This window comes from Moschus berezovskii, chromosome 7 (assembly GCF_049115385.1).
Source record: "Moschus berezovskii isolate FMDL1 chromosome 7, NW_MosBer_1.0, whole genome shotgun sequence".
NCBI lineage: Eukaryota > Metazoa > Chordata > Mammalia > Artiodactyla > Moschidae > Moschus > Moschus berezovskii.
The window spans coordinates 70,615,711-70,638,036 of NC_142466.1; the positions used below are offsets into that span (position 1 = coordinate 70,615,711).

General features: G+C 49.4%; 1 protein-coding gene across 3 annotated transcripts in view; it reads right to left on the reverse strand.

Annotated features, from left to right (window-relative positions):
• CORO2A (coronin 2A) overlaps positions 1 to 22,326 on the reverse strand; it is a 62,613-nt gene that overhangs the window by 40,044 nt on the left and 243 nt on the right. Inside the window, exons 1-2 of one of the 3 annotated variants that reach the window (XM_055427122.2) lie at positions 21,960 to 22,022; positions 13,801 to 13,933 (exon numbers count right to left, since the gene is read on the reverse strand). The exons of 1 other annotated variant lie outside the window; for it this stretch is intronic. The gene's annotated coding sequence lies outside the window, so the exon portion shown is untranslated. Of the gene's footprint in view, positions 1 to 13,800; positions 13,934 to 21,959; positions 22,074 to 22,326 lie in introns of those variants that run through there. One more of the 3 variants, XM_055427120.2, reaches the window with a different exon arrangement.

Sequence of the window (22,326 nt, forward strand, 5' to 3'; positions counted from 1 at the left end):
CATGGTGAGGCCAAACCAATGCAAAGTACGGAAACACTGGAGTTTGGAAGAGAGAAAATTTTATTACAGGGCCAAGCAAGGGGCTCATGCTCAAAAAACCCAAACTCCCCGAGGGAGAAGTTTTTAATAGGAAAAATTTGGGGTGAGGGCTGCAAGGTGTGTGACTTTTTTCTGATTGACTGGTGGTGGGGTAACAGGGACGTGTTCCAGGAATCTTGGATCCAGCCTGAAGATTCCATCCTCCCCCTGGGTGGGGGCCTTAGTTCCCACAGAAGAGCACAACAGCGTTGTTATAGATATCCCTTGAGGAGGAACCTGGATCCTGCTTTAATCGCTACACTACAGCTAATTTTTCTTTTTTAAATATTGATTTATTTGGCTGGGCCAGGTCTTAGCTACTACACACAGGATCTTCTATCTTCGTTGCGGCTTGCGGGATTTGTAGGTGCGGCATGTGGAATCTTTAGTTGCAGGCCGTGTGATCTAATCCCCTTACCAGGGGTCGAACCCAGGCCCCCTGCATTGGGAGCTTGGAGTCTAAACCACTGCACTCTAGTTTCTTGATCGCTTCTCCTTTGTTTCTGAATTCCTTATTTCCCTAATTAATAGCTTTTTGCATCTGCCCCTTGGGACTCTGGGAAGATCTAGGAAACCGAAGCCTTTATCCTACAAAGAAGAAACGGGAGAGCCAGAAGGCTTTTTGTGAGACCGGGGGGCCTCACAGGGTCCTACTTGGTTTCAGTACTAAGTAGAAGCTCAGCTGATGGATGTCTCCTTCCGTTTCTCCTGTCCTGTTCCCTGTGTTCCTTCCTTCTTTCATCCAAGCCATCCAAGCCCAAATGGTCCTCTCCCTTCAGCTCTGGCCACCCACAGGCCAGACCCCACAGGCAGGTACTCAGGAGGAGACTGCTCTAGCTGCTCTTCTGAGCTTTCACTCACTCCATAGGCCTCTCCTGAACACCCTCTCTCTGGGTATTAGGAGCCGGGGACTGGGCCTGTCACTTCCACAGGAGGTGTGCTGGTCAGGTTGGAGAGTCCTAATTCTGATGCCAATTTGCTACATGACGCTGGACAAACTTATCCCCTCTTGGGTTCTGTTTGTCTACTCATAAAATGGTAACGCCTCTGCCCAACCCGCCTGTTAGAACCATTTGTTGAGGGTTCCGCAGCCTGCAGGCACCAGACCCCGGGGCCGTGAGGGCGGTGGAACTGTGAACCTGGCAGCTACCCCAGTCCCCAGAGCTGTTCCTACCTTGACCTCTGGAGAAACAGAGCAGGGCTTCTTCCTGTCTATTCCCCCTGACCAGGCCCCGACCAAAACTCCACAAAGATTTATTGCCCCACAATTTCCTTATCTGGGAGTTTCGAGAGACAAGGGTTACAGAGACTTTTTAAAGATGCCTCCTGGAGGTTGAAAATCTGGTAGCTTCACTTCCTGCTCCACTATCCACTCTCTGGCAGAGCCTCTGGATCTGTCTTTGGACAGAAAGGGACACTGAGACCCTGAGAGGGAAAATGCCTCATTCAGAGCCCCAAGGTAGCCCTGCGGGAGGGCTGAAGCAGCCCTGGGGTGGGCACCCAACGAGGGGGCCTAAACTCTGTTGTCAGCGGACCCTCACATCACCCTGTCCAGCTGCAGGGACCTGGGGCCCAGAGTGAGTCCAGGTAGCATCCCCGGGACCCTCCCTGAGCCCTGCCTGCACCAGATGCTGTAGGGCAGAGGCAGGAACAATCCTCACCCCCTGGGAGCCCAGACTGAAGGGAAAGGCCAGCGAGCTCAGTTCAGGGCAGTAGGGAGATCGAAACCCAGTGAGTGGGTGAAGACCAGCAGGAGGCTCTGTCTGATCTCAGCCTTCAAGGCTGAGCAGAGTGACAGGACAGAGCAGGGCCAGCACTGCAGGGGGAGGGCTCAGTGAAGGCAGAGCAAGGGGCTCACGGTGGGGGGATGGGCATGCAAAGGCATAGTCAGGGCACCCAGGGGTCTAGTTCAGCTGGGGCCTGAGCAAATGCAGAGGAGCAATGAGGGCTGAGGGCTTCTCAGGTGGCGCAGTGGTGGAGAATCTGCCTACTGACGCAAGAGACGTGGGTTTGATCCCTGGGTTGGGAAGATCCCCTGGAGAAAGAAATGGGAACCCACTCCAGTATTCTTGCCTGGAGAATTCCATGGACAGAGGAGGAGCCTGGTGGGCTACAGTCCATGGGGTGACAAAGAGTCGGACACGACTGAGCAACCAACTGACCGAATGAGGGCCGGAAGCTGGCTGGGTGAGGCTCTGAATACCCGCTGTGCTGGCACTTGAGTCCACGGAGGGTCAGGTGTCAAAGTCTGTAACCAGGGTGTGGCCTGTTGGGGCTGAAGCAGATTAGAAGGGCAAGAATTTTCTTTCCTCAACTACGGGCTGTGTTCAAGGAAGAAATAAGTGGGTTCGTTTCATGCCCGGCTCCTATCTGCTGGAGGGGCTGTGGAGCAAATTGAGATGAGGAGGATTCTGAGGCCTTCCTTATCTGGACTCAGGAGGACAGGAGCCTCACTGACCAGGGAAGAGCTCGCAGGCAGTTGACCAGGGGTCAAAGCCTGACTGCCCCACCACCACCCCCCAGACCTCAGCTCTTTGAGAGAAACAGAGTCAGGAGACCCTGCCTCCAGGTCCATTTCTGGACCACTTCTCAGCAGCTAGAGTTTTAAATCAGAAAAATAGCTTCCTTTCATCATTCAACCCATCTCCCTGTGGAAAGAGTCCCCAGGTATGACTGAGGGCTGCCTGCTCCTGCCTGAGCCTGGGCAGCCCAATATTTCATTTCCTGGTCAAGCCACACACACACAGGAGGGTGATGGGAAATTCCTACCTACTTCTTCCCCACTTGCTTATCCACCTGGAGATAAATGCCCCTGCACAGCCTTAATCAATTCCCCAGGCATTGTCTGCAACAGACACCAGGAGAGGATGGTGAGGCCTTCTCCCCATTTCCAGCCTCCCTGGACTCTGCCCACATATGTAAAGGCTGGTCCTGCAAGCCAGGGTGGGAAGGAGGGTGGGAGATCCAGTGTAGGACAAAGAGTAGAGGAGAGATGTCAGCATCTCCGGCGAGGAGGCCCTTCTGCTCCGGAACTGACTCTGCCAGGACCTGTGACAGTATCTCAGTTACACTTTGTAAGAATGTCTCCAACAGGGAGTTCCCTCATGGTCCAGTGGGTGAGAGTCCACCTGCCAGCACAGAGGACACAGGTTCAATCCCTGTTCCAGGAAGATCCCAAGTGCCACGGAGAAACTGAACCCACGTGCTACAACTACTGAAGCCCACAGGCCTAGAACCCGTGCTCTGCAATGAAAGAAGACATTGCAATGAAAAGCCTGAGCATCGCAAAAAGACCGATCACTCTGACACTGGTTCTCAAACTTGAGAGCACATCAGGGTTTCCTGGAAAGCTGACTGCTACCCAGACTGCTGGGTCCATCCTTGAGTCTCTGATTCAGCACGTCTGGGGTGGATCCTGGGAATCCTGCATTTGTAGCAACTTCCCAGGTAGCACTGAACAGCTGGTTCAAGGGCCACTGTGAGGACCACTGCTTTACAGCCCTGCTCTGGGATTACAGAGACCTTCCCATTCACTGTTAGTTTACTCCTCACAACCACCTTGGGGTGGGGAGAACTAGCCCCACTTCCTGGATGGAGCAAGCTGCACTCAGCTGGGAGCGATGGAGGCACTTTCCTGAGGTTGCACAACAAGGGGGAACCTGACCTCCAACGACTCTGTGAGCACACAGCCACATCCTAACTCGGGGCTACCGGGGGCCGTGGTCCTGGGCTTTCTTTCTCCAGTATTCTTTCAATACACAAATGCAGTTCAGGCCAGCATCAAGAATTGAACAGGTGTTCTCACGACAGCTTCTGAACAGCTATCTGAATAACAGGCATCGAGGGCAGGTGGTCAAGACACTGGCTTCAGAGTCAGAGACCTGGCCACCAACCCAACTCGCCTTCCCTGTGTCTCAGCACTACACGGCACCTCCCACCAGCCAGGCTGCAGTGAGATGAGGGAAGCAGTGGGATGGAGACCCTAACCTTGGCACACAGTGAGGCCCCAATGAACCAGTGGGCACAGACGAGAGCAGTGAGCGATGTAAGGAAGATCCAAAACCTCTCTGCATTTCAGTTTCCTTAACTGTAGACTAGGGTCAAAAATAAAAAAACTACCTTATAGGGGAATCATAAGGATTCCACACATTTATCCATTCATATTGCCTTAGAACAGTACCTGACACAGGGCAAACCGTGTTAGTGTCAAATTCAAAATAAGTAACAGCAGCTACACCGTGGGACAGACCTAGAGTACGAAATGCTAAAACACAAGGATGTATATAACAAAACAGAAACAGATTCACAGTCACAGAGAACATGCTAGTGATTTCCAGTGGGGAGAGGGAATGGGGAGGTGGGGCATGGGGTTCAGAGACTCAGACTACTATGGACAACAGAAATAAGCACCAGGGACATACTGCACAGCACAGGAAAATATAGCCATTATTTTTTAAATAACTTGAACTGGAGTATAATCTACATAAAGATATTGAATCACTATATTGTACACCTGAAACTAATAAAATATTTTAAGATGCCTACACTCAATAAAAAATAATTTAAAAAATAAGTAATAACTTCTATTGACTACTTGCACAGTTTTAAACTGTTTACCTGTATTAATGGATTGAAATGAACATTTTGCAAAAATGAGTCAGGACTTTGAACAGGGCTTACAGATTAAACCAGAAGCGCAAAGAACCCATTTTCCTTTTCTCTTCAAAGAGGCAACAACACCTAAAGACCTAAAGATCCAGGGATGGGAGGGGTCATCTGTGCTCAGAGCCAGGAAAATCTCCTTAACTGGAGGAAAACAGAGGAAGCTTTGCGCCCCTCCCCCACCCTCAGCAAAGATTTCGAATCTAAAGCTCTAATTCTTATCTAATCTAATTCTTAGCCAGGCCCACTAACTCCCTCTGTCAAATGATCTTATTACATCTGGAGGCAAGAAACAGACGCAGCATCCCAGGACTGCCCAGGGTCAGGGACCCAGAAGGGCACGCAGCCCAGCTCTCTGCTCTCCTTTTCCACACCATTCCATCTGAAAAGTCTGCAGATCTAGGCTTGCCCCATTCTACTGTAGAGAAGGTCACCCCTTCCGGGGACAGAAGAGCTCAACGGTTAGACTTCTTCCTTTTACGGAGAGGAAATCTACAGTTTCCTCCACGGCCCTGTCTCCATCCCTGGAGCCCCACCAACCACATCCGTTTCTCTGCCCCACAATGGCCCTTCCAGAGATCTGAGGCAACTGATCACCTGTCCCCGGGGTGGCTCTGCTCCAGGTTGGGGAGTTTCTTGTCTGACTCAATTTCCCATCTCCCCATTTTAGTTATCTCCCAGTAATGCTCCAAGCTGTCCCCATCTCTCACCCAGTTTGGAAGGATCATAGCCAAACCCTCCAGATGGAGGCTAAGAACCACTCAGCAGAGCAGGTCTCCAAAAATATCCCAGACTTTGCATCTCAGAGAAGCAGAACTGGCCAGACCCCACAGAGATCATGAGGTACAGATGTGGAAACTGACTTACTGTGCCCAGGGTCACCCACACAGGGCAGAACAGGAATGGGATCCAGGTCTCCAGCCCTAAGTGTCCTTTGATCCTGCGTCTGGATACAGAGTCAAATATTTTATTCCTTATCTGTGCTGCTGTTCTTGAAGGAACAAATTCCAAAGATAGCTGGGGAAGAAGGTCTTCTAATTGTTGAGTCAGAGGGTCATATCCCCTAGCGAGAAAATGAAGAAATCACATCCCACTCAAACAACAGACGGTCACAAACGTGGTGGTGTGTCAGAAGTGGCAGCAGCAATGAAAAGACGTTAGAGCAGTGGGACCCAAAATGTTTTGATCATTTACTACTTTCAAAGGGAAAAAGATTGAGCTCACCCACCCAAATATATTACATACAAGTAAACATGGGCTTCTCTGTAACTCAGATGGTTAAGAATCTGCCTGCAGTGTGGGAGATGTGGGTTTGATCCGTGGATAGAGAAGATCCCCTGGAGAAGGGAATGGCTACTCACTCCAGTATTCTTGCCTGGAGAATTCCATTAACAGAGAAGGCTGGCAAGCTATAGTCCATGGGGTCCCAAAGACTTGGACACGACTGAGTGACTAACACTTATGCACTTAACCATCACTAACAGACATAAGGTACAATCTATACCTTATGAGGCAAGATTTAATATTAACCAGAGTGACTAAATCTCTACTTCAAATAGTGTCCTCCCCCTCAAAAAATCTTGGACTGACTTCTTGTCTCATGGTTGTTTTTTTTCCCCTTTCCTTGTGGGTGAAACTGATTGTACTAAAAATCCAAGTGTTCATTCTCCCATTCTCTTATCCTTATGCACTAGCATTATCAGAATTAATAACAATTCAGTGTCCTGGTAGGAATCTTGTCCGACTCTTTGCGTGCCCGTGGACTGTAGCCTACCAGGATCCTCCGTCCATGGGATTTTCCAGGCAAGAGTACTGGAATGGGTTGCTATTTCCTTCTCCAGGGGATCCTCCCGACCCAGGAATCGAACCTGGGGTTCCCACATTGTAGGCAGGGAAGTCCCTTATTGAGGGTTAGTTTAGTTAGAACTAGTCAATATAATCCACAAATCCAATCTGGATTAATTAATCTAGATTGACCTGAATTGAAGGACCAGGTTAATTAGTTGAGATAACCTGCCTAAAATGAACTAAAGAGTGGGGTATCCTTATCACCCCTTTCTCAGAGACTTCTGGAGACATGAGACATGAGGCTGCCTGACCCCTTCCTGGAGAGGGGGTCAGTGTGTCTACACCTGGCAAATGATAGCAAATATGAATTATCTTCTTGTTTAGATAATATTTTTTCCTGCACCGCACAGAGCATTTTGCATACCTTGTCTTGGATGCCACCAGAATAGAAGACAGGGAGTTGCTTAGAGAAGATATTCAGGCTGCAAGGGACAGTAGGGATCAACCAATTTAACCCCTTATTTTGCAGGTGAAGAAACAAAGACCCAGGAAGGGCTATAACTGGTCCAAGGTCACCAGGCTGGTCAGTGGCCGATCCCAGAGGGATCGCAAATCTCTAGTTCTTGATGCTAATACCTCTCTGTTCTGGCCACAGCCAGCCCCTTCCAGTCTCTCTCACTGGGCCATAGGCAGCCCCTTGACCTCTCACCCTTGGGGCTCCCTCTCTTGTGATGTAAGATCTCCTGCTGGGCAGCAGGGAGATGTGCATCTCAGCAAAGGTTATAAGTGCTACCAGGATGGAGTACATGGTGTCTCAGTAGGCCACGGTTCTGAGAGTCACTCTGAAGCCTCAGTTTTGTTATCTGTGAAATGGGACTAATCAGGTCCAGCTGTTGTCTGAGTGCCCATGAAGTCCTGGCAACATCTCTATATGCGGAAGTAACCCCAAAGGGTATTACTAATCCCTGTTAGGCTCTGTTTAGGAGGGTGAGATCTAGGGTGCCCTTAGAGCCCAAGCATTCTGCCTCTGACTACCAACTGCAGCCCAGGACCCATAGGACCTATAGCTCTGCAGCACAGTGGTCCCAGGGTGTGCCAACCCAGCCCTGGTAAGGGTGGTGGGCATTTATAGGCATGGATCCTGGGCCTTCTGAGGCATTGGCTAGAATCCTGCTCCTGTCTCTAGGGCTCTCTTCCCTCCTGCTGTAAATGGGAAGCCGGGGGAGGTGGGGAGGGGCGCGGGGAGACAAAGGTAGTAGGGAGCTGAGCAGTCAGCTGGGCGCAGAAAGTAAGGGGGTGCTTTTTCTATAGAGAACTTAAAAACAATAATAAATCAATAAAAAGCCTGGCTTCATTATCACGATGTGCCTATAGTTCTAAACAACGTCAGTGATAAAACATTCCTTCCTGCCAGAGTAGGCTGCTCCCACCTCTCTGCCCTTGGTGTCTGGCCAGCATCCGATACTATTCCCTTTAGATTGAGCCAGACCAGACTGTATGTTCACCACATCCCAAACAGGCTCCGTGTGCTTCCTGTGCCAGCCCTTGGCTTCTGCTGTTCCTTTGCCAACATCTCCTCCTTACCACTCTGTATGTCCAGCTGCTACAAGGCCCAGCTTAGATGCTTTATCTTCCAGGAAGTCTTCCCACATGCAGTTCCAGCCATCCCCTAGCTGGCTCTGACTATCCTCCCAAGATGCAGACTAAGCAGTGTCATGTTCTCAGCTTGAGAGCAAGATAAGTGAAAGGGATTACCCTCTGAAATCTGGAATCCACAGCACAGAAAACCATACCAGGGAGTCACTTCTCAGCTGTGTGACTTCAGACGAGCCCCACAACTAAAACAGTCCAACCCGCTTCCAGAGTCACTAGTTCAAGCACCCCTTACTGACCACACCCTTCCTGCTTCCAGCTTACTGGCATTTCCAGATGTGACCCACCTTCTGTCATCACCTATGATGGATCAGTAAAAACAGGTTCAGGCTCAAGGGGAGAGCTTTGGACCAGAGACCCCTCTCCAGGGCAACATAATCCCTCAGGCATGGCTCCAGTTTTTCTGAAAGGCCAGCTTGTAGGATGGTGTCTGGGTCATGTGATATTTGCATACCATGATGCCCATTCCTTGTCCCAGCAACCCAGGACATCAGGCCAGGCTTCACCCACTACAGACACCTTCCCCCGTGAGAACTTCCATCACTGGCTTCCTCTACCTTCTCTCCCCCACCTGCCCATTCTCTCTTCACTCTCTTTCTTCCAGCCAGTTCTGTGGTCTGTCGCCTCACTCTTAAGAACACCATAAAATCTTTCTTCCTCCTGACTTCTCTCATCTGGCAAAACCCTGATGCTGGATGAACCAGGCTATCTAAACACTTCGGGGGAAAAAAATAGACCCAAAACAGACGAAAACCCGCAGGGTGAGATCCTTTTCCACTACTGCCTGTCTCCCCCCAGCACCCCTCCCTCTGTGAGTCAGGCCTCGTGAAAGGCACAGTGGGCAAGTGAGATCCCAGCGGTGTCCTCCACATGTGTGTGTGTGCAGTCGCTCAGTCATGTATGACTTTTAGTGACTCTGTGGACTGTAGCTTGCCAGGCTCCTCTGTCCAGGGGTTCCTCTGCCCACGGGATTCTCCAGGCAGGAATACTGGAGTGGGTTGCCGTTTCCTCCTCCAGGGGATCTTTCTGACCAGGGATCCAACCCACTTTTCCTGCATTGGCAGGTGGATTCTTTAATACTAAGCCATCTGGGAAGCCCCTTTCTCCTTGTATCTAAAGCCAACCCATCATTCACCCCTTCCTCCTTTACTTCCTAAGCATCTCTTAAACCATCCACATTGGCTATCGTTTCCACAGCTACCACCGTGTTCTTACTTGGTCACACAGTCTTGGATATCAAACACCTTGCCCCTGATCTTTTCAAAAGATGTAAATTCAAACTTTCCTGGTGATTCAGTGGTTTAAGAATCTGCCTTCCAATCAAGGGACATGGGTTTGACCCCTGGTTGGGAAACTAAGAGCCCATATGCCACAGGGCAAATAAAGCCCATGTGACACAACTAGAGAGCCTGTGTGCCACAACCAAGACGAGGCCCAACTGAAAAAAAAAAAAAAGATGAAACTCTGCCCGCGCCACTCCATGGCCATTGCTGCAATGGCCCCTCCACCTCTTCAGATTTGCCTCGGTCAGGGATCTGAGCTACAGACATTGGGGCTCTGAATTCCTCAACAGTCCATTTCCTCCAGCCTCAGGGCCTCTGCATAGGCTGTTTCTCTGGTCTAGAATGTTCCATTCTCATGGAGCATGTTCCACCCTCACCCGGCTACTCCCCTGCTTATCTTTCAGATCTCAGCTCAAAAGTCCTTCCTTTAGAACCGTCTTTTGCAGTGATCCTGGACCAGGCACATTTCTGCTCTCCGCATGCTCCATATGCCCTCCCTTTTCCAGGTTTTGTGGAACTCTCTGGGTACTGCCCAACTCTCCTTTGATCTGTGAGCTCACTGGGGCAACCCCTAGGTTATCTGTTTTGCTCTGTTTGATATCCCTAGCTCTGAGGTGTGTGATGCGGAAATTGATCAATACATGAACAAAGGTCTTGTTCAAAGAACTCAACTGAAGAATTACTTATTTAGGGAATGAATGAGTGGGCCAGTCTAGGTGAGGTTGTAGGATCATCTGTGCGGGACAGGCCTCCGCAGTCTCTCTCCAGGGCAGGTCATGGGCCAACCTACTCTTGGAAATGGTCATAACAAGGATGAGATGAAGGACTCAACCAGCAAGCTCTCAAGCTTCCTTCCTGTCACGAGCTCCTCAGCCCTCCTCCAGGCCCCCCCCCCCCCCATTACTCAGAGCACCTGGCATTTAACGGCCAGTCCACCAGGGCATTTCTGCACTGACAATACGTTTACTTTGCTGAACATTATTCCCAAGAGTCAGAGCTCAGGAGGTGGTCTTTGTGGAGTTGGATTAGAAGAAAGTGGTGGAATCCAGTGAAAACAGGGTTCGAATCCTAGCTTTACCTCTGGCTGACTGTGTGATCTTGCAAGCCACTTCTCTGGGCCCTGGCTTCCTCATCTGTAGAAAGAGGCCAAGAATATCTAGCCACAAGGTTGCTGCACATACTAAATTAGTGGATATATAGTAAGTTAAGAATCTAGGTAGGGGCTGGTCACAAGTCGTATTTAACTGATTCTAAGACACAGTTTTTAACATCTCTGAAACTGGGATGCAGCTTATAGTTTAATTGCTTGCCCTTTTTCTTCCGAATGGATTATAAAATAGTGGTATATCTTACAACAGGCAGTGCTCTGCATTCCATGAAATAGCATTGCTGCTGCTGCTAAGTCGCTTCAGTCATGTCCAACTCTGTGTGACCCCATAGACGGCAGCCCACCAGGCTCCCCCACCCCTGGGATTCTCCAGGCAAGAACACTGGAGTGGGTTGCCATTTTTTCTCCAATGCATGAAAGTGAAAAGTGAAAGTGAAGTCGTTCAGTAGTGTCCGACTCTTAGCGACCCCATGGACTGCAGCCCATCAGGCTCCTCCGTCCATGGGATTTTCCAGGCAAGAGTACTGGAGTGGGGTGCCATTGCCTTCTCCGTGAAACAGCACAGTAGCTCGATTTGTCTATTCTCTTTGTAAAGAGGTGGGACAGTTTGTGAGAGTCTCAGGGACCAAAAACTGAGAACGCACATCACTGAGGACAAAGGGTCTTCTGGGGTCTGGTACGCTGAGGCAGAAGCCTGAAGCATCATGGAATCTGAAAGCACAGGCTCCTCCCCAGCCTGGCAGCCTCTGGAGCACTCCCAGCTGGCCCAGTCCCACTTGGGGGGGGGGCGGCCCAAACTCCAGCAGGACCCTCACTTCTCTGGATCTGACTCTATGCTTCTGCTGATGTCGCCCAGGATCCCTGGCTTTGGGCAGTTAGTCATAATGCTGAGTGCTTACCTAAACTTCTAGTCTTTGTCACAAAAGAAAGCCCTGGGAACCCCTCTGGAGACCTCTCCTCCCATGTGATACCTACATCAAGCCATCCCTGGCCCCTGCCCTCAACTGTTCTGGAAGACCATCACTGAGGATCCATTCCCCAGGCTTTACCCAAGTCCTCATGCTATGGGTACCTCTTTAAACCCTCCAGCCTGGTGACAGGAGACTGGCTGGATTACTATACCATCTACATTCCATTTTAACATATATTACATACAGCCAACTCTTTACAGAAATAAAACGTCTATCGCAAAAAAATTCAAAACACAGAAAAAATAAAACAAAATTTTGCCATCTAGTGATAATCAACCAGCTTGATGTGTGTCGGTCTGAAAACTTTTCTGTATTTACATGTGTATAGATCTAGTCTTTCTTCATATTCAAACCAAAATGGGCTCACTCCGTACAATGCTCTTCTCCTTGATTTTCCAGGTAAGACGAATTTGCAGATCTCTCACTACACAAGCTGGTTTCTTCCCGGTGACCTCACGGTACCCCCCATCCTCTAAATCCCTTCACCTGGCAGGTCCCTACAAGCCCCCTTGGTCAGGTTCCTGAGGCCTGGCCTGGGTGCCCAGCCTCTAGCAGGATGCTTATGGCCTAAAAGGTTCCTATGGACACTTGCTCCCTTCCTCAGGACTGGATCGCAGTCACCCTCAGGGCCTCCTCAAAGCACAGCCATACCCCAGCACAGAAACACTCTAGAACTCTTAAATCAAGGGGTGTGAGGTAAATAGTGGCTGTCTGTCCCTGCTGGGCTTGACCACAGAACTTTCAGAACAGACCGAATGTTCTCCTGGACTCAGATGCTGCCTTGATATTTTCCTAAGCCCTGGGGACTTAAGATAGCACAGTAAACAACGGAGAACAGGTGCCTGGCATTCATAGTTCATTGAGTGTTTGCATGCTCTCTGTCCAGTTTTGGAACTCACAACCACCGTATTCATTAAGCAAAGCAGGTGTTTATAATACCCATTTTACAGATGAGGAGACTGAAGCTCAGAGGTGGGGAAATTTACCCATTGACCTTTCTTGCTTCTCTCCCCTTCAGAGTTTGGCCAACTTCAAATCCCACTAACAACCTGGCCCAAGCACCACTTCCTCCAGGCAGCCTCCCTACTCTACCCACATCCCCAGGCGGCGTTACATGCTCCTTCTTGAGGGCCCATAAGTCTGGGGTTTCCCTATCTGAACTAAGCCCCTCACCAGAATGCGTGCCCTTGATGGCACTGATGAGTCTGGCTTATTCCCATTCTTGCTCCCCAGGCACAGTAAAACCTCAATAGATGGCTGCTGAGGGATAACAGATCCCAACAGATGGAATGAAGATGGTTATGATTATTAAGGTAGAAAATGCCCTCCCCACTTTATGGAAGAGGACAAAGGGGTATAAAGAAGGGACAGGACTTGCCTACAGAGTATGTCATTGACCAGGACAGATCTCCCTCTTCAGAAGGCTCTTTTGTTTCACTGTGTTCCTTGTTGCTTGCCACCTTAGACTCCAGGCCTCTGCCTGGGGTTCATTTCCATCTCCTTCTTCACTGGCTAGGCCTCCCTGGCCAAGCAGGTGTGAAGGGGAGCACTGAGGAGGGGGCTCTGGCTGGGAAGGCTTAGTCCCCCAGCCTGGGCCAACACCCTGGGTAGCCCTAGGAACAGCAAGAGAGTTGGCTCTCCGTTGAGCTCTTCCATGCACTATGCCCTGTGCCAGAACTTTCCATCTCCATTTCCTTCATCCTGCAGCTAGCAGGTGGGGAGGGAAGGATCCTGGCCTGAAGCTCACCCAGTGGCAGTGCAGGGATGGGAAGCCAGGGCTGCATCCCTGGCAGCAGGCGGCCTGGGGAGTTTGCTGGCACCAGCGCCAGAAATAAATGCACAGTCAGAGTACCAGAGACAACTCCCAGGGGGCCTGCAGGCTTGGCAAGGTCCCGAACTCTCCCTCCCTACCCCGGTCACCTCCCAGCAAGGCCTGCTGGAGGGCTGAGACTCTTGGGCCCAGGGAAGACAGGCTTGCCCTGGAAATGCCCAGCACTCTGTTTCCATAGGTCATGGCACCTGCCAACCCCCTGCAAGCTCTGGGCTCAAGGCCAAGCTGGAAGCAGCTGTCACATCAACCCTACAAATCCTCAGCTCCCTGTTTCTTCTTAGAATGGGATCGCACATGTCTGCTCCTAATTGGCTGAGAGATGCTAACTAAACAAGGCCTCACCTTTCACTGGGCCTTAACTTCCCTGTCTGTGAAATGATGCTGGGGGTGGGGTGAGTGGGGGCCGTGTGTCTCAATAGAACTTACCAATGGACATTCCAGTTTGCCTACAGGCAATGTAGCTATGATTAAGACCCTGAACACTGGAGTCAGATGATATGGGTCCAAATGTATGACCCCGGGCAAGCTGCCCAACCATTCTGGGCCTCAGTGTCCTTATCTGTGAAATGGGGATAACAGTAGAAAAAGAGACAAAGTAGATATTACTAAAATATTTATATTGATTATCTGAGATAAAAAGAGAAGACTGAGTGATTTATTTTGTTTTCCTCTCATTTTTCTAAATTCTCTATTATCATAAGTATTTATAACAGAAAAAACAAATATACTCTCTTGGCAAATTAACTTCACTGAGCTATAACTCATATATAATATAATACACCCATTAAAAATAATACGTAATAGTAACCATGCTATAGATTGTTTTGAAGATTGACTGGGCCAGTTAAAATCTTAGATGGCGCCTGAAACAAAAGAGGTGCTATTAAGTATTTGTTAACACTGAAATCAGATTGATTACATTCTTTGCAGCCAAAGATGGAGAAGCTCTATATAGTCAGCAAAAACAAGACTGGGAACTGACTATGGCTCAGATCATGAACTCCTTATTGCCAAATTCAGACTTAAATTGAAGAAAGTAAGGAAAATCACTAGATCATTCAGGTATGACCTAAATCAAATCCCTTACGATATACAGTGGAAGTGAGAAATAGGTTCAAGGGATTAGATCTGATAGAGTGCCTGAAGAACTATGGACGGAGGTTCATGACATTGTACAGGAGGCAGGAAACAAGACCATCCCCAAGAAAAATAAATGCAAAAAGGCAAAATGTTGTCTGAGGAGGCCTTACAAATAGCTGTGAAAAGAAGAGAAGCAAAAAGCAAAGGAGGAAAGGAAAGATATACCCATTTGAATGCAGAGTTCCAAAGAATAGCAAGGAGAGATAAGAAAGCCTTCCTCACTGATCAATGCAAAGAAATACAGGAAGACAATAAATAGAATGGGAAAGACTAGAGATCTCTTCAAGAAAATTAGAGATACCAAAGGAACATTTCATGCAAAGATGGGCACAATAAAGGACAGAAATGCTATGAACCTAACAGAAGCAGAAGATATTAAGAAGAGGTGGCAAGAATACACAGAAGAACTATACAAAAAAGATCTTCATGACCCAGATAACCACAATGGTGTGATCACTCACCTAGAGCCAGACATCCTGGCATACAAATTCAAATGGGCCTTAGGAAGCATCAGTATGAACAAAGCTAGCGGAGGTGATGGAATTCCATTGAGCTATTTCAAATTCTAAAAGATGATGCTGTGAAAGTGCTGCACTCAATATGCCAGCTGCTGCTGCTGCTGCTGCTAAGTCACTTCAGTCGTGTCCGACTCTGTGTGACCCCATAGACAGAAGCCCACCAGGCTCCCCCGTCCCTGGGATTCTCCAGGCAAGAATACTGGAGCGGGTTGCCATTTCCTTCTCCAATGTGTGAAAGTGAAAAGTGAAAAGTGAAAGTGAAGTCGCTCAGTCGTGTCCGACCCTTAGCGACCCCACGGACTGCAGCCTACCAGGCTCCTCCATCCATGGGATTTTCTAGGCAAGAGTACTGGAGTGGCTTGCCATTGCCTTCTCCGGCAATATGCCAGCAAATTTGGAAAACTCAGGAGTGGCCACAGGACTGGAAAAGGTCAGTTTTCATTCCAATCCCAAAGAAAGGCAATGCCAAAGAATGCTCTAAGCACCGCACAATTGCACTCATCTCCCGTGCTAGCAAAGTCATGCTCAAAATTCTCCAAGCCAGGCTTCAATAATATGTGAACCATGAACTTCCAGATGTTCAAGCTGGATTTAGAAAAGGCGAGGAACCAGAGATCAGGTTGCTGACATCTGCTGGATCATCACAAAAGCAAGAGAGTTTCAGAAAAACATCTGCTTTATTGACTGCACCAAAGCCTTTGACTGAGTGGGTCACAACAAACTGTGGAAAATTCTTCAAGAGATGAGAATACCTGACCTCCTGACCTGCCTCCTGAGAAAGCTGTGTGCAGGTCAAGAAGCAGCAGTTAGAACTGCGCATGGAACACAGACTGGTTCCAAATCGGGAAAGGAGTACGTCAAGGCTGCATATTGTCACCCGGCTTATTTAATTTATATGCAGAGTACACCATGAGAAATGCTGGGCTGGATGAAGCACAAGCTGGAATCAAGATTGCAGGGAGAAATATCCATAACCTCAGATATGCAGATGATACCACCCTTATGGCAGAAAGCGAGAAGAACTGAAGAGCCTCTTGAGGAAAGTGAAAGAGGAGAGTGAAAAAGTTGGCTTATAATTTAACATTCAGAAAACTAAGATCATGGCATCTGGTCCCATCACTTCATGGCAAATAGATGGGGAAACAATGGAAACAGTGCAGAATTTATTTTTGCGGTTCCTAAATCACTCCAGATGGTGACTGCACCCATGAAATTAGAGCTACCAAGGGAACATTTCACGCAAAGGTGGGCTCAATAAAGGACATAAATGGTAGGGACCTAACAGAAGCAGAAGATATGAAGAAGTGGTGGCAAGAATACACAGAACTGTACAAAAAAGATCTTCACGACCCAGATAATCATGATGGCATGATCACTCACCTAGAGCCAGACATCCTGGAATGCGAAGCCAAGTGGGCCTTAGGATGCATCACTATGAACAAAGATAGTGGAGGTGATAGAATTCCAGTTGAGTTATTTCAAATCCTCAAAGATGATGCTGTGAAAGTGCTGCACTCAATATGCCAGCAAATTTGGAAAACTCAGCAGTAGGCACAGGACTGGAAAAAGTCAGTTTTCTTCCAATCCCAAAGAAAGGCAATGCCAAAGAATGCTCAAACTACCGCACAATTGCACTCATCTCCCTAGCTAGTGAAGTAGTGCTCAAAATTGCCAACATTCACTGGATCACTGAAAAAGCAAGAGAGTTCCAGAAAAACATCTACTTTTGCTTTATTGAATCTGCCGAATCCTTTGATTGTGTGGATTACAACAAAGTGTGGAAAATTCTTAAAAAGATGGGAAGAGACCACCTGACCTGCCTCCTGAGAAATCAGTATGCAGGTCAAGAAGCAACAGTTAGAACTGGACATGGAACAACAGAATGGTTCCAAATTGTCAAGGTTGTGTATTGTCATCCTGCTTATTTGACTTATATGAGGGGTATATCATGAGAAACGCTGGGCTGGATGAAGCACAAGCTGGAATTAAGATTGCCGGGAGAAATATGAATAACCTCAGATATGCAGATGACACCACACTTATGGTAGAAAGTGAAGAGGAACTCAAGAGCCTCTTGATGAAAGTGAAAGAGAAGAGTGAAAAAGTTGGCTTGAAAACTAAGATCATGGCACTTGGTCCCATCACTCCATGGCAAACAGATGTGGAAGCAATGGAAACAGTGTCAGACTTAATTTTTGTGGGGCTCCAAAATCACTGCAGATGGTGACTGCAGCCATGAAATTAAAAGACGCTTGCTTCTTGGAAGAAAAGTTATGACCAACCTAGACAGCATATTAAAAAACAGAGACATTACTTTGCCAACAAAACTCCGCCTAGTCAAAGCTACAGTTTTTCCAGTAGTCACGTATGTGTGTGAGAGTTGGACTATAAAGAAAGCTGAGTGCTTTAGAATTGAGGCTTTTGAACTGTGGTGTTGGAGAAGACTCTTGAGAGTCCTGTGGATTGCAAGAAGATCCAACCAGTCCATCCTAAAGGAAATCAGTCCTGGGTGTTCATTGGAAGGACTGATGCTGAAGCTGAAACTCCAATACTTTGGCCACCTGATGCCAAGAACTGACTCATTTGAAATGACCCTCATGCTGGGAATGATTGAAGGCAGGAGGAGAAGTGGATGAGATAGTTGGATGGCATCACTGACTCAATGGACATGAGTTTGAGTAAACTCCGGGAGTTGGTAATGGACAGGGAGGCCTGGCGTGCTGCGATTCATGGGGTTGCAAAGAGTCGGACACGACTGAGCGATTGAACTGAACTGACTGAAATAAATAAGGACCAAAGCCAGCATGGCTTCCTCCTCCTCTGGCTTGGATTCCTATCTCACCCCAAGGACCAAGCTCGGCAGATCCTCTGCCCCCATGTTCAATGGTTCACGCTGCCCTGGTCCAGCTTCATCACTCCAGGCCTGGACTCTTTCCACAGCCTTCTCTCTGTATCCCAAAAGAATCGTACTAACACTCAAATGTGGCCATGCTCTTTCCTTGTTCAAAGCTTTCCATGGCTCCTACTAGGCTTAACCAAAAGCCCTAGCTCCTCTATGAGACAATGTTTCACCAACTTACTGAAACTCTCTGTATCTCTGTTCCTTTAAATGAAAAAGAGAAAAATCGTGCCTCCCTCAAACTTACAGGATTCCATATTGCATGAGACAGGGTACACAATCTGACCACGGGCCTCCCTCACCTGTACCCTCTTCCCTCTTACCACTACTCTAGTCTGCTCTTCCTGAAGGTGCCAAGCTGGCACCTTAGGGCTTTTGCACTGGCCATTCCTTCCACCTGGACAGCTCCTCCCCCAGGAATCAGCCACGCCTTCTCCCAGAGGTCACCTTCTCAGTGATTCTCCCCACCAACTATTTGAAACCACACCTCTTCTCTTTCATCCCCCCTCACACACTTGAAATATCCTCTTATGTTTTATTTGCTCCATCTCATTTATCACCACTTATTTTACTGTCTTCTTTTCCTATTAGACTGTAAGCTCCTTTAAGACAGATTTTTTTTTTTTTAGTTTGTTTACTGTCAAGAACCCCTCCTCACCACACCTAGAAAATAACCTAGTGCAGTGAAGGTGTTTAATGAATGAAAGGTTGAATGATCAAATGTGAAGCCCTTAGGACAATCAGGCAGGTGGTAACTACTCAATAAATGTTAGCTTATTATTATTGTTATTGATTATTCAAGGTAAGGCTCCCAAGTTCTTCCTCCGTGACTTCTCTGAGCTTACACAGGAATCACTCTTTCCCCCACCGCACCCTGCCAACCTCTCAATTATATGGTAAAGAACACAGTGCTTTTTAATTATATCTTTTTCCATTTAGACTGAACCATATAAAATGGCTATTTCTTGTAAGTCAAAAATAGCCAGATATTGGCCTTTTCACATAGTTTAACTTAATACATTTCCCATGGTGGCCTGCAGGCCCCCGGGAGGCACCTCAAGGCCTAGTACACAGTAGGTGTCCAGTAAATGTTTGTTCCCCAACTCCTGGCCCTTCAAAATAGGTGTGATTGCTAGATACCTATAATCCGTTCTGAAGGAGGCAACATAAAATAATACATGGAGAATCTTGGTGAATTATTTTCTGATCCTCCTGGAAAATCTCTGTCCCGTAAAATAATCCAGGTTCTGGCCATTTCAAGATAACAAAGCTGTAAGGCTGAGGGAAACCCCTTCCCTAGAAGAAAAATGCTAGCTAGCTGTTTGCCTCTAAGAGGATTTATTTAATGATGGGGACATGGGGTAGGGAGGCTGGAACATTCTTTGGTTATCCTTGTGTTCCCTGCTCCTCCTAATAAAGGTTTCTGCTACAGAGATTTGCTCAGTCTAGAAGGTGAGTTGTCAAGAGCTCAAGAAATTCAGCAATCACTGAATCTACCCCACTTCACAGATAGGGGAAGTGAGGTACAGAAGAGGGCAGGAATTGACCTGAGATCACAGGATGGGGTGAAGAAGAATCTTCACTGAATCTGTGCTGACGTGAGTCTTGTGGCTTTTCCTCTGGACCACACTGCTCCTGTGTTAGCCAGACTCTGGTAATGGAAACTTTAGTATCATTATTTTAAAAGCTGTACTTTTTAAATGAATGCTTACTCAGCCATAGTAAAACACCAAGCGCTTCTTCACCATAAGATAACTTCTTGTAAATAACAGCACTATACTCATCTCTCCTATAATTACTTCCTTAGGGTAAAGTCCTCAAGGTAGAAGACTAGGGGCAAACGGAAGTTAGGACCATTTTCATGGACTTTTGGAACAAGCTGCCAGATTGCCCTGCAAAATTAAACACTACTGGAAAATCCCTATAGCTTTACCAGCATAGAGTTTTATCCTTTTACATTTATTTCTGCTAATTTCATAGGAATAAATAGAGTGCTTTCATTTACTATATGGTAAGTGTTTTCAGACACACACACACACAAGTCCTGGAATCAAGATCCCTGAGCTTGGTTCCTTGTCTGCTGTGTGATCTTTGACAAGTCACATCCCCTCCAGGGACAGAGAATATCTATCTGTGAAATGACGGGGTTGAATAAGACGATTTTTTAAGATTCCTTTCAGCTTAGATATTTCATAATTCCATGGTACATTTTAAAATTATTGGCCTAGGATGACTGTTTAATACCCAGGATCTGCCATACCTCTAAATCAAGGTCCAAACAGCTTGGACTAGTGGAACAGGAAAACAGAGCCTGGATTATATGCAGGTAGAGATGAGAGGAGACACAGGTAGCACTTAAGTCTGTGCGAGAGAGCTACGCTTGAGTGACAGTACCGACAGTCTGTTTTTACGAGGGAATAATAACACTCGTCTGTGGTCTAGCCTCAAGTCCTGTGCAGCTCCACCTGGCCAGAAGGTAAGGTCGTGGTCACTCTACTTCAGCCCAAGAGTCCCAGACTTGCAGTCAAAGGTAGCTCACCCTCAGCAAGTGCTTGGCCAACCTCTGCTCACACACCTCTGAGGACCCAGCGGGCACCCCCTGCCCCAGCAGCCTCGCCCTTTTTTTGGCTGTAAGAAAGCTCCCAGGTGAAGAACAGGTCTTGAGGGAGGACAAGGGAGACCAGAAGGCCCAGACTTGATGCTCTGAACCTGCTCCCTCAATCAGGGCGGGTGACAGGAGAGAATAAGGTCTGGAGAGGGGCTCCTCTGGCTCCTCTCACTCCAGACCTAAGGCAGCTGCTCACCTGCAGGTAAATCCTAAGGAAGTGGGTTGTGAACAAGCCCCAGGCTGACTACTGCCCCCTCTGGGGCAGGCACCTCAGCTCCCGGGTCTGCCTCTGCTCTCTTCAGCTCCAACAGGAGAAACAATGCTGATGTGGGGCTAACTGACTTAAGGGTCCAGATGACTATCCCAGGGTGGGAGGCAGGGAGGAGTCAGATGTTGTCTGTGTGCTCAGAGCAGGACCAGCAGATCCTAGCTCTGTTTACAGCTAGTGAGATTCCCATAATAAGGGGTGTGCAACTGGGCAGCAAGACCTTCCAGAGGGGATCTGACCAAGGGGCTGCGCCAGATGCCAGGATTCTTCTTTACACAGAGAGTCTGGAGCCACACACAGTCCCTCGGACACCTGCTCTGTCCCAGACCTAACCCCACCCAGACATGGCTCTCCCGGTGCTGGAGCCTCTCTGGGGTCCATGCATGGACCTAGCCCTATCACAGCAGGCTGGGACACCGAGCTGGGCGTCAGTACCTGGTGGGGAAGGGAAGGGAAGAGTATGGGGAGGGCAGGTTCCACACCATTCCCTAAATCCAAGTGCCTGTACAGGTCTGGTCTAGGCAAGTCAGGGGCCAAGGGCCCTACTACCTCCAACCCAGGGCTCCCGCCGCCGCAGACCGCGAGGTAGACTTGTATGGCAGACTCTGATGGCCCCACCCTGCATGCCCAGGCCGGCTCCACAGGGACCTGGGGGTGTCCACTCCCCCTGCCTATTTCTCGTGCCGGGAAGCTGGGGCCCAGCAGGTTTCTCAGCCAGGAGAGGGTAGAGTACCACACGGGTCCCGAGGGGCACCCAGGCCGCTAGCGGGGGGCGGGAGGGAAGCTGACGGCACGGCCCGCCACACCCAGCATGAGCCGCGCTCACTCCGGGTGGGCTGTGCAGACAGTGCCCATGCGGGCCCCGCGCCGTCGGGAGGCTGGAGCCTGAGGCGGCCCCTACTCTAACAGTCAGGTGAGGAACGTGCCACCTCTGCGCCCGCTATTCCGATGGGGAAACTGAGGCCTGGAGAGGGGCAGTGCTGTGTGCAAGGTCACGCGGAGGGGCTGGAAGCCAGGTCCCCCGCGCCCCGCCGGGTCCCCCGCGGTGCGCCGAGCCCCAGCATCCCTCCCCAGGCGCTGCAGCCCGGAGGCGCAGCGCGCACACATCACACAAACCGGGAGGGTATGGCCGGCGGCGCGGGGCCGCCCTACCTTGATGACTGCCGCGCAGGTGGCGGTGGCGGTGGCGGCGGCGGCGGCGGCGTCCGGCTCCGGCTCCGCGCTCTTCGCCGCCGCCGAGTCCCGGCGCCCAGCGCCACCGCCGCCTCCTCCCACCGAAGTCGGCGGGCGGGGCCGGCGGGCGGGGCCGGGGCCGGGCACAAGCCCCGCCCTCGCGCCCCGCGAGTTGGCGGGGCCACCCCTCTTCGCTCGAGCCCTCCGCCGCGCTCCTGGCCCCCCGGGCTGGTCCCGGGGCGCGCACAGGCGCGCAGAACGGGCGCGCACCCCGGCGTGCACCCGCCGCAGTGACTGGGGCGGGCTGCCCGGCTAACAGAGCCGAGGCTGGGGACAGTCACACTCG